Consider the following 13,654-nt stretch of genomic DNA (forward strand, 5'->3'; position numbering starts at 1 on the left):
CTTAGGCTTTTATATATAGAGATAATTTTGAAAAACAAGCACGATGACAGATGCAAATGTTGGAAAGCATTCCATCTTACTTGTTTATTTATTGAGCCAGGAGGCAAACGTGGCTGGATGGTCTGAGAGTACTTTTCTTAAGGGAGAAACAGCACTGCCAAACATTTTAATGCAGTTTGCCCTGAAAACTTATTTTAATTTTATTGTTCTATATCCCATGATGTTTGTCTATTTAATAAACATACCATTTATTTGGTAACAAAATATGCTTACTTTTATGACTCTTTGCCATAGTACATAGTGCTGAATACAGAAAGTCTTCACCAGAAGATTAACCAACAGATTAATAAATTACAATTTGATTAATAGTTCTGTTGTGAAGAATAATTTTAATTGATTTTTTAAAAAAATTATGCATCTTTATAACATTAATGGCTGCTTCAATGTCAGATGTTTGGTTTCCCTGTCTTGAACTTTATTTAGATATCTTTTTAGAATCCTCATCGTGTTATTTCTGTTTTTATAGGTTAACAAAAAATTCATGAAATTAGTGTTCTCGGTTGGATTGCTCTGTTTTCTCCACCCATGCATTAAGCCTTTGAAATATAAATTTATCTTCTAATGCTTTAGCAAAATGGCACTGTTGTAGTAATTAAGTCATTTAAATTCTCCTTTCTTGGGTAATATGAGGCCATCTCTCCTTGTTCTTATCCTGTCTATCCTCCTATTACTTTTTGAATTCTTCATGCTGGTTTATTTTATTCATCAGTTTATTTTGTTCATTAGATTCCACATATGAGTGAGATCATGTGATACTTGTCTCTCTCTGACTGGCTTATTTCGCTTAGTATAATACTCTCCAGGTTCCTCCATGCTGTCTCAAACAGTAAAAGACCCTTCTTTATTACTGCTACATAGTATTCCCTGGTGTAGATGTACCACAGCTTCTTTCTCCAATCGTTTACTGATGGGCACTTGGTCTGTTTCCAGATCTTAGCTATTGTAAATAGCTCGGCTGTGGACATAGAGGTGCATATGTTTTTGATGTTTTAAAAAAGATAATACTTTTAGAGCACTTTTAGGTTTACGGCAAAATTGAAAGGAAGGCCCAGAGATTTCCCATATACCCACTGCTCCAAACATGAACAGCCTCCTCTGCTATTAGCATCTCTTATTAGAGTTGCTCAATTTTTACTATTGGTAAACCTGCATTGACTCATCATTATCGTTCAAGTCCATGGTTTACCTTAGGGCTCCCTCTTGGTGTTATATATTCTATGGGTTTTGACAAACGTATAATGACATGTATCCATCATTATAGCATCATATAGAAGAGTTTCACTGCTTTAAAAATCCTCTGTGCTCTACCTCTTCATTCTCCTCCCAGCCTCACCTCAACAGCCAATGATCTTTTTACTCTCTCTATAGATCTGCCTTTTCCAGAATGTCACATTGGAATGATAGGGCATGTCGCATCTTTGGTTTGACCTCTTTTATGTAGTAACATGCATTTTAGGTTCCTCAATGTCTCTTCATGGCTTGAAAGCTCATCTCTTTTTGGTGCTAAATAATATATCACTATCTGAATGTACCACAGTTTATTTATCCATTGACCTACTGAAGTTAATCTTGGTTGCTTCCAAATTTTAGCAGTAATGCAAAAAGCTGCTGTAAACATCCATATGCAGGTGTTTGTGTGGACATAAGTCTTCAACCCCTTTGAGTAAATAACAAAGAGTGCAATTCCTGGAGCATATGGTAAAAGTATGTTTAGTTTTGTAAGAAAGTACCAAACTCCAAAGTGGTTGTACCATTTTGTTTTCCCAGTAGCAATAAATGAGAGTTCCTATTGCTCCACATCCTCACCAGCATTTAGTATTCTCAGCATTCCAGATTTCGACCATTCTAATAGGTGTGTTAGAGGTATCTTGTTATTTTACTTTGCATTTCCTTAATGACATATGATGTAGAGCAACACATATCATCTTTATATTATCTTTTCTATTAAACCTCTTATTATCTATGTGCATTCTAGAGTTAGAGATTTACTTCAAGGAATGCTAAAGGTGTGTCCATCCTGAGAGTAGCTATCAGCATTCAGGAGTATAACAAGAGCAGACCGGGTATGAATTCTGTTGGGTACATTATATGTCACAGTACAAAACTTTGAAATGATTTTATTTAGTGTAGGTTTCAGTAATGCATAAGAAAGAATTTAGAGCCAGCACACAAGCATTAATTTTAAGCAGAATATTTAAAGGCAGTGTACCAGATGGAAATGAATATGCTCTATTTTCATTTTATATTTTGTAAATAAAAACTCATTTATCTATATATCTGCGTTTCCCTAATGAAAGTGAAACATTTCTATTGACACACAATTTGCCTAATGTACACAGAAATCTGTGTCAAGAGACTAAATTTAGAATATGATATATCAGAAAATATCCTCAGTAGTTAACAATCATCTTTATCCTTTTTTTCTTCCCTCTAGCTTACACAGTTGTTCAGAAAGAAAAAAAAATAACATTAAGGCCAGGATCGCTGCCCATGTTGATTGGAATTGCCACATGTTGTAATTGCCCTCTCTATGTTCCAAACAGCAATAAAATTTCAAAGTCATCTATGACTTTATGTCAATGAATATTATATTTCCTCTGTTTACATAAGTGCTATTTTTCTGCCTTTAATTTCTCTTGAGTTAAGTGCAATTGTCTCAAAGTCCCCAAATCTGTCATTTTTCAAATTTTGATCAGTAAATTTTGCAGTTTAAAAGTTATTTTGTTTGCAAGTTTGAGAGCAAGATGCTATTTCTCAAAGCCCAGAATTCTTGATCACATATGGTTCTAGCTGGATACATTTGAGTTTTCAATTAGGCATGTAGGCATAGTAAATTATGCATTTATATTACCTGTAATGCTGAATATCTGCACCTTGAGATAATGGTTAGCCCCTGGTGATAATTACACAACAGATGGTTCTTCCTGAAGCAGAACAACACATATCATGCAATTTAGCCATGAAGAAAATGAAGAGCGAGGTTATAAAAATAAATGGAGATAGGCAACTGATTAAATGCAGCGCGTAGCAATATGATGCGTCAGACACAAGCAAACATTCATTTTTCCTCCTGTAAATTTGGTTGATTTTCATAGCAACATCATCAGTAAGGATTTAAACAAACCCATTCCAGTCGTGTCTATCTTCATATGCAATGTGTACTTGTGAAAAATCAAATATTTTTTAATGTACTTTTGCCAGTTTTCAAAATATGATCTTAACTATTTTAGGTTACTGAAACATAACCAATACCTTTTTGATGGAGGGGACTCAAAAGATCTTTCTTTTACCTGGAAATGTCAAATTTTCAGGTAAAAGCTCTTTTTATCAGCTTTATTGAGAAACAATTCATATACTATAAAATTTACCATTCAAAGTATCCAATTTTGTAGTTTTCAGTAGTTTTTATGTTTAACACCCCAAAAGGAAGCTTGGACATTAGTAGTCACGCCTCATGCCCCAGAACCATTGAACACTTTCCCCCTCCTTTCTGTAGACAAGCAATCTCCATAGATTTGCCAATTTTATACTGCATATAAATGCAATTATACAATATGGGCTCTTTTTAAACTAACTTCTTTGACTCAGCATAATATTTCCAACTTTTATTCATGTTGTAGCATGCATCACTGCCTCCTTTATTTTTATGGATGAATAATTCTCCATTGTATGGATAGACCCAACTTTGTACATTACTTAGTTGATGGACAATTTTGGCTATTATGAATAGTACTCCTATGAACATTAGTGTACAAGTTTCTGTGTGGATCTAGTTTTCATTTCTTTTGGGTACTAGCTAAGGATAGAACTGCTAACACTTATGGTAACTCTAATTTAAAATTTTGAGGAACTCCCATTTTTTCCCCCAAAAAGCCTCTGCATCATTTTCTATTCTCACCAGCAGTGTATGAGTGTTCTTATCCTTGTCAGCACTTGTTATTGACTGTCTTTTGGATTTTCGCCATCCTAGTGAGTGTGAAGTGGTTTGACTTTGCATTTCCCTAATGAATAATTCAGCATATTTCCATGTACTTTTGTATATTGTGCTTATTTGTATAACTTCTTTAGACAGCTCTCTTCAAATGCTTTGCCCGTATTTTAATTGGGTTATTTGTCTTTCTGTTGCTAAGTATTTGTAAGAGTTCTTTGTATATTTCAGGTACAAGTCCCTTACAGATATATGATGGCAAATATTTTCTTTTATTCGGTGTGCTATCTCTGCACTTTTCTGATAATATTCTTTAAAGACATATTATATTCGATAATTTTAGTGAAGCAAAATTATCTTTTCTTGCTTAAGTCTTTTGGTGTAGTTTCCATGAAACCACCGTCTAACTTATGCCCACAAAGATTACTCCTTTGTTTCCTTTCTAAGAATTGTGTAATTCAGCTCTGATGTTAAGTCAGTGATCCATTTTTAGTTAATTTTAAAGTACAGCGGGAGGTAGGGGGTCTAACTTCATTCTTTTTCATGTGGCATCACATTATCTCAGCACCATTGTTAAAAGCACACTCCCTCTTGAATTGACCATTGCATCATGATATATAGAACGATGAGGCTCTTACATAAGAGTTTATATGTAGAGAATAGTGAGAATAGAACCTAAGTAGAAAATATGGTGGCTGTACCCAGTGTTGGCCTTTATCTTTTCAGATCCAGTCCTTTCCTCACTTTTTTTTTTTAAATTGCAACAGAGCTAAGCCTTAGCAATTATGCTGCCCAACTTCCTAGGCCCCCATGGCTAAGTATAGTCAAAGGCAGCAACAGACCATAACAGGGAGGAAAGGACCAGATCCCACTCAGTCCTGGGCAGCATCTCTGGCTGCACTTATCTTTCCTTTATGTTCCAGGTTTTGATGGACCAAGTGCCTGATTCCAGTTTCTTGTTGGTCCTATAAGACTGGCACCACTCCTTTAGTCTAGTATAGCTTTGTCTTTCCTGCGCAGGGATGGCAGTGGCTTCTTCCTTTTGTTAACCTCTAGGTAACCTCCTTGTCCCTAATTTGGAGTTTTAGTTCTTCTATGTAATCAATACCTGGTACTGAATTCCTCTGTATAAAGTTCAAGGCCATCCTTATATATGGATAAAATTAAGTCCTATGGAACCAAGTTTATGAGTCTAAAATTTTAAAGTTGAGCCCCCTTTAGCACCTACATTCATTATATTCAATGCTATTAAGTAATTATATTACTAAGTAATTATGAGCACATTAAAAATATACAGTTGAAGGTCACAGACCTTCCAGGCCTGCTTCATTTGACAGTTTTACTAGACATGTGTTTTGTAAGTGAACATTATATTGAATACTAAATATCTTATGAAAATGATTTTTTTAATCATTGTTCATTTGGTGAATAAGCTCAGAAGAGATCAGGAAATATCTCTTCTAGGGATAAAGCTCTTCAGTTTAACATATATATATTTTTTTACTTAATACGAGTATATGTATCAACTTTGATAAGCACATTTTTCATGTCAAAATGTGCTGGTTTTATTATTAATAAAATTATATTTTTATTATGATATGTGCATGTTTTGTTTATAAAATGCATAATATAAATTTATGGAAGAAATAGGCACTTCACATGCTATTTAGTTATGAAATTTATTACAAGTTTAATATAAGGAATACAAAGTGATTTTCTTCATTTTTAAAAAAAATATATTTTATTGATTTTTTATAGAGAGGAAGGGAGAGGGATAGAGAGTTAGAAACATCGATGAGAGAGAAACATTGATTCAGCTGCCTCCTGCACAATCCCTACTGGGTATGTGCCCGCAACCAAGGTACATGCCCTTGACTGGAATCGAACCTGGGACCCTTGAGTCCGCAGGCTAACGCTCTATCCACTAAGCCAAACTGGTTAGGGCTATTTTTACTAATTTAATGTATTTACTTCTCTTTTTAATTGTTTAATTTTCATTTTTACATTTGATTTCTATATTATCTTAGAAACATAAAAATACAAAAATCAATTTTTTCACATTAAAATTATTTTAGGTTAATATTTTTTGTAAAAATTATGAAAGGGAATGATGATTATTATAATTATTATCATAAAATCTATGACCTTAATTTGATATTAGAATTCAAAATATAAAATTACAGCTTTTTTCTTAAGGCTCTAAATTTTAATACAGGGACACGATTACTTTTTCTATTTTATTTTTCATTCTTAGTTGACATGCAATATTATTTCATATTAGTTTCAGGTGTACAGCACAGCGGTTAGACATATTTATAACTTATGAATCTTTCTTTTTTCCTCAGTAATTCTTTTGTAGATAACAGTAGGCAGCCTCAAAAAATAATCATTGACAATTGCTTTTTAAAAATTGTTCTTAGAAACATTTCCATTACAAGTGTTCTTAAACACTCCTCTACATGCATTGCAGAATGGGTATAACAAATGACTATTCATTCAATACTCCCTTCAATTTATACCTCTAGAAATATATCAGGAAAAGGAATAATTTAGAAAAAAAAGAAGTTTGTTTTTAATTCTCCCATCAACCTACACAACTAAGATTTAGAGAAACTATTTTTTTCAAAAACACTTAAATATATTTGATTTTATACCTTTAAATATAACCATTAAGATATATCAGCAAAAGAAACTTAGCAGCAAGTCTTGCTGGTATTTTCCCATTGGAATATAAGTGTAACAATAATGATACATTTGAAAGCCACTATCTTTTTTTTTTTAATGAATCAAATTATCATTTTGCATTTGAATTTGCAGTTGATTAGAAATGCATCCAACTGTTCATTTGGTGAATAAGCTCAGAAGAGATCAGGAAATAACTGCTTTAAAAGCACTAGTAGAGGTTTCATTGAACTCAATAATAGGCTTATAAACCATTAATTTTATAACTCAATCACATCTTACAAGATGCTCAAAGATTTTAAAGAAGTGTTACCACTGCATTTAGGCGATATCTGATCCCACCTCTGCCACCACATGGCTACTTTCCCTCAATCAAACCATCTCCTTGCCCCCCTCAATTCCCTTACCTTAAAAGAAAGATTGAACAACAAATTTAATTTTTTTTCCTAGTTTGAATCCTTTTATATTCCACTAGACTTAGCTGTGCTGAAAAGTTATTGGCTAAAGAAATCTCTGGAGCAGAGACTCATCAGGTGATTTTCTAAGCTGGATTCTCAAATTCATCCATTTAATTCATCCATTGATCTACCTGAGTAAAATCTATACTCCTGACTTTTCTGCTTCCACTTTTCCCATTGGGTGGTATCACACTATGAGCAACATTTTTCCTTTTGTTATTTTTAACTAGATTTTTTTGACTCTACACTTAAGCCTCAGATGGAAATTCTTACTCTGACTAGAAATATTTACTATTTATCTTTCACTCTGCTTAGAATAGTTTTAATTACATTTTGAGCTCTTGGACTTTCAAAAATATTTACTAATCATCAAATATGTCTGAGGCACTAGAGACAAAATTTAAAAACAAAATAGTGATAGTTTTGGGTATCATGGAGCTTAAAGCCAGTATTTGTGTAATAAATGGTACTTGGAAGCTATGATGCCTACTTTAGAAGTCAAAGACTAGAGGAGTGATGTCCCTGAGGAGTGAGAATTGAGCTAAATTCTAAAGGAAGAAGAGGAACTAACTAGAGAAAAAGGGGGAGAAGTCATCCCAGGAAGAGGAAGTGAAGGGCAGAAGGTCAAGAACTTCAGTGCCTTGTGTGGCAACAGCACAAAAATAAGGACAACTGCACACATTGTGATGCCACGAAGGGCCAGAACCTTGAGGGCCTCATAGGACATGTTTAATATTTGGATCTGTAAGAGCAGAGAGAGTGATCAGGTAGGGAGACACTGGCTGAGGCTTGAACTTGCCCCAAATCAGCCTTACTGAATTAGAATGGGTGTGTGAGGGTTTTCCACTGTCTGGGTGGGAAATCATGATAACTTGACTAGAATAGTGGCAGTTTACATGGATGTATGCAGAGCAATTCTAGGAAGAAAAATTTATAGACAGAGAAGAAACTATCAAGGCCCCTTTGATAAAGTCCCTCTTGTGACTCATTGTCTCTAGATGGGGCGGCAAACATTTGTTTAGGAAACATGAACTCTTCTCATCTCCCTGTGAATTGTCTTACTTTCTTTGAGGTCCCAGATCTTGACCTCCATAATCTGGATTGACATCTGTACCTCATTTTACATTACTGTCTTTGGAATTTTCATGCTTCTGTGAATTCCCCCGTGCATACACATTATACTTGATTTTCTCCTGTTAATCTACCTTATTTTATTTTAATGCAACCAGCCATAAAAACCAAGAGAGAAATGGGAATTCTCCCTTCCCCCACATCTTTAAATTGAGTATCTCATTACTGTTCTAACCAAGCTAGAATAGCTTAAGGGTAAACTCCTCTCTTAGCTTTTTCTCACACACCCTCCTGAAACTCACTACTTATGAATGTCTCCTTCTTTATCCTGCACATCTACCAGTTCTTCCAAAATATTTTTCCATAAAATTCTTTTTTTTAATTTAAATATTCTTTCACGGAGCAATCATAATATTTTATCCAGAATCCCTTTCAGATTTATGCTTCTAGAGAAGCAAAAGTCCAGGGCATGTGGATAATACTTATACGAATGTTAATCATAGCATTATTTGTAGAGGTAAACAATTGAAAATGATAAGTGTTTATTAATAAATTTGTTTAATAAATGTAGCCCATTCAGACAATGGGAATTTAAATAGTCATTACAAGCAATGCCTTGAACTATTCAGCTGACAGGGCGGTGGAGGTGGGGGTGGCATTCCATGATGTATTAAGTGAGAAAAACAAGAGGTAGCAAACTGTATGTACAGTATATTCTCACAGTTACACACAATGAAAAAAGTAACCTTATACACAAGCCAGTCAGTACATTTGTGTATATGTTTGCATGAGTACTGGAGAAGATGCCAAAGGCCAGAGCAAAAAGGCTTGTTTTGTTTTTTGAAATTGATTAGAAGTTTGGCGGGAACCAGGGCAGCTTCAGAGAGGCAGGTGGTGGGAAAGATGAAAAGAAGGCAGTTCCGACTTTAGACTTTTCCTGTAGTTCCCACAGTATCTAGCACACAGAAAAATAGTGCAGGAATACAGAGCATCGCATTTAGGTTAACTGTGGAGTGGAGGAATTCTATCCACAGTATTACAAATGTGTGCATGTTCGTTATTCACATAGGGAAGTACTCCCTGGTGACAAGGATAAATGTAGACTAATTTTATTTTAAAATATAAGTAGTCTAAAATGTATTTTCATATCTTGGTTCAAAGTTGGCATCTATAATGAATTATCTTCTAAAGAAAAATAATATTACAGCGCGGCCAAATAATTTAGTTGTGGAAAAGAAATCCCTTAGGGACCAATTAGCTTTGCCCTGTTGGATGGTGGAAAATTATACCATGAGGCTGGGACAGTCCTGACTTTCTCACCAATATTAGGCACAGGGGACAGTTGGTGAGAGCATAGGCCTTGAAACCAATCCTTCACCGTGAGATGAGTAGAAGGAGGAAGGAGAGACAGAGAAAGGGAAATCAAAGCAGCCACCATGATGAAGCTCAGGGCTAATGACTGTGTGCCAAGCTTCAGGTATGCCAACTAGTGTCTTCAAGAGACAAATGCATATTATTTCATTTTACCTCCCAAGTAAAAGTGAGAGTTAATACTATTCCCTTACCTATTGTGTAGATGAAGAGACAGGCTATTTAGTGTAAGTAACTTGCCATTCTCCACAGTCAGTAAGGACTAGAACAGGGTTCCCAGGCTGCTGATTCTAAAATCTGTGAATTTGACCACTACGCCATCTGATACTTCCTACACCCCTTTTGTGTGTTTTCTGAACTGCTCTTATAAATTTTTAAACTAGTTTATTGGATTTTTGAAGTTTATGCCTTTGGATTTTTCAATAGCTCCCACAACACACACACACACACACACACACACACACACACACACACACACAAACACACTATGTTCTACACCCTCCTCCCTCACCCCCAGCAATAACTACCCTCAATGTTTTGAGATTTTCTCTCTCTCTCTCTCTCTCTCTCTCTCTCTCTCTCTCTCTCTCTCTCTTTCTCTCTCTCTCAGTTGTAAGTGGTTAGGGTTGACAGGTTTTCCTCAGAACTAGCTCTCACCCTGCAGGAAGCCAGTCCCCAGAGGTCTGGAGGAACTATGGACACATGATGGAGACCTGTACTCCTAGGAGAGCTCTGTAGGGAAGGAGGGAAGGGGCCTGGTGGTCAGGGGACTGTATGAGATCATGTGGTGGGGGTGGCAGTTGACACCAGCATGTGGGAGAAAAGGATTTTGGATAAACAGAGGAGCCACGGTATTCTGCATGCTTCCCAAAGGTTAACTTTCACTCTTATGCAGACTGGATCTTCATCTGCTATTAAGCTACTGAGTTGACAGACCCAAACATGAAAACAAGCGGAGAAAACTGAACAGTATCTCTGTCCAGGAGTCCTTTGGGTACATTTTTGAGGTTTAGAATTTCTATATGAAGAAGAGGGTAAAATCTACCTTTTTTTCTCATACCACTCCATCCAGTCTTAAGGAAATTTATGCAGAAAGATGTCTTCTTTTTCCCTCCTTGGAAAGTCAAGTGATGATTTTGATGATTTGATGATTTGACTTTGGATGGTGGGCACACAATGCCATATACAGATTCTATATCATAGAAATGTACACTTGAAACCTATATGACCCTATTAACTAATGTCACCCCAACAAATTTAATAAAAAAGAAAGTCAGATGACAAAAACGTTGCAATTAAGGCTTTTAATTCCTTGTTCAAAATCAATAATTCATTTCAAAAGATCAAATATGACCCTTGCATCAAACTTCTCAGTGGCATAATAATACATCACTTTTATCTCTCAGAAATATCACACTTCTTTTGACAGAATCTCTTCTTTAAAAAAAAAAGTACTTTGGGACATCAAAGTACTGGTTAGTTAATTATCATTAGTTAATTATCATTTTGACTATTTTTCTCTTTTAGTCCCACCTCCATTCACTTGTAAAATATCATTTGGTTAACACCCAAAATGTCTCTCATTCATCTCCCAGCGACTCTCCTTCCTTGCAGAAACTCTGCGGGGCCACAGTAGCCTCCCTCTCACTGTCCTCTCTGTCTCCATCTTTTCCTATTCTGTGTTCCCAAAGCTGCCCAGATTAATTTCCTGAAGAGCATGACTTCTTATACCACTTCCTTGTTTGAAAATATTTAATGCCTCCCCATTGCCTATAGAATGATGTCCATATATATTAGTCATTCTTGTGTGCTGTACTCTGAACCCCAAAACCCATTTAAATGGTTTTCTCATTATTTGCACTTCTACAGCACAGACACTGGTCCTACTGGACTATAAGCTATTTAGAAGTGAAAGTAAAATTTTCCTGTCTGTGTGCTTTTACTCATGCTGTTCTTTTTGTCTGGGGTATCTGTTTTTCTTTTTCTTAAACTGTAATGCAAACTCTTCCTTCTCTCTAGCTCAAATGTCACATTAAACATGAACTTTAATTTACATTTCTAAACTGAAAATACAGTCTCCTCCTTTGCATTCCCCTGTGCCGCAATCCTGACTCTCTAGTGTATAGATCTAGCATTATAAGTAGTCTCTATTTCTGTATACATTATTTAGAAGTGTATTGTAATTTCTTATGCTCATATATTATAACCTGAGAGCTTGAAAAAAATGCCATTTACATATCTGCTTTATTCCTTAGAATCCCAAGCAACATTTCTTGTGCATGAAATCAGTCAGTGTTTGGTGAGAAACTGGATTAATCAAGCAGGTGAATACACTAAACTGGACCAGAGGGCCTGAACAAAAGCATGGATGGAGTGTTTGTGTGAACTAATATAAATTCAAAGTAAACATCATTACATAAAAGGGTACGGTCTTTTTTTTTTTTTTTAGTTTTATTCATTTCAAACGGGCCGGATCCGGCCCGCGGGCCGTAGTTTGCCCACGGCTGAATCAGTCAGTGTTTGGTGAGAAACTGGATTAATCAAGCAGGTGAATACACTTCCTTGTAACTACACAGTATACCAAATAGTTTAATTGATGCAAAGAAAACCAGTTTGCACCAGTTTTTATACAAAAGACAAAACCAAAGAGTCTACACTCCCATTATCACTCTACTAGATTTTCTTTTTTGTCTTCACCTGAGGATATGTTTTTATTTTTTTTTATTTTTTTAGAGAGAGGAAGGGAAAGACAGAGACACACAGACAGAGAAAGAGCGAAATCAGATATGAGAGAGAATCATCAATTGGTTGCCTCCTGAATGTTCCTTGACTGGGGATCGAACCCACAACTTTTCGATGTACAGGACAGGATGATGCTCCAACCAACTGAGCCACCAGCCAGGGCTTTACTAGTTTTTCTGATCATTGGTCCTGGGAGAAAATCACATCAAACTGAACCTAAGAGCTCTTACCTCAGCCCTTTGATTCCACAGCTGATTAGATGAAGTCACATTCTGGGGTGACTGAAATCACTGCTAACAGAACGGCCACCCCACACTGGTGGCTCTCACGAGTGTGACATTTGACGTTCCTGAGTCCAGTCCATTATTTCATTATGGCTTAATCAGATTTGTGTCTTACACACATACCACATTCCTGCCTTGGTTTGGAACCTGTAGGCCTGGTTTCTGTTTCTGTTTTTGCTTTTAGTTTGATTTTTAAAAAAATAGGAATAGAAGTGATTATCATTGAGCGAGGCAGATAGTAACACCTCCAAGAGGACATTTCCCTCATTTGGAACTAGAGAGCTGGGTGAGAATTTACTTTGGAATTTACTCCTTTGCACCATCACTGCTCTGAATCTAAGGTCCTGGTGAGGAGAGAAATAAATGTAAATAAAGGAGAGAGAGAGTTGGAAGATGAGTTTGAAGAATAGGGAGCTGCAGGTATATGTGGGGCTGGATCCTGGCAGAACCATTTTTTTCCTAAATAGCTTAGTTTCTTTTTTCAGTCAATGGGGGTGCTTACTGGCCCTGATCTTTGTCTTCTGCGTCATGGGAGACTGAAGAAAATTCTGTGTCATGGGAGACTGAAGAAAATTCTGGAATTATTGGAAACATCCCAGGTATTGTTATTCTTTCTCAAGGTTGGCTTTTATCCTAGTCCAGCGATTACTGAACATTTCTCTCATGCACCTCGGACAAGAGCAAAAGATCACCTGAAGCCTTCTGTCCTGCATCTATCTTTTCCTCCTTTCTCTCTCCCTTCCTTTTTCTACCCATTTAAATTGTGTACCCAGTACTTTGCTGCTCACACGGCACATAAAATGAAAGCGATACCCTTTGATTTAAAAAATTACAGCCTGGAAGGGAAAAATAACCTCCCAGCTCATTACCTGGTAAAAATAAGTTACAGTTAGGCCGTGGCATCTCAATTGAAGGTGTTGTCTAAGAAACAATCCCGAGAGGCTTGAGCTCATTTACCAAGTGAGAACAATGGGAGAATGTAAGAGCCCATGGTTTCTCCCCAGCTGAGCCTTCCAGCAAGATCACTTGGGATATATATATACAAATATATATATATA

This window comes from Myotis lucifugus, unplaced genomic scaffold (genome assembly GCF_000147115.1).
Source record: "Myotis lucifugus unplaced genomic scaffold, Myoluc2.0 scaffold_36, whole genome shotgun sequence".
In the NCBI taxonomy this organism is placed as follows: Eukaryota; Metazoa; Chordata; class Mammalia; order Chiroptera; family Vespertilionidae; genus Myotis; species Myotis lucifugus.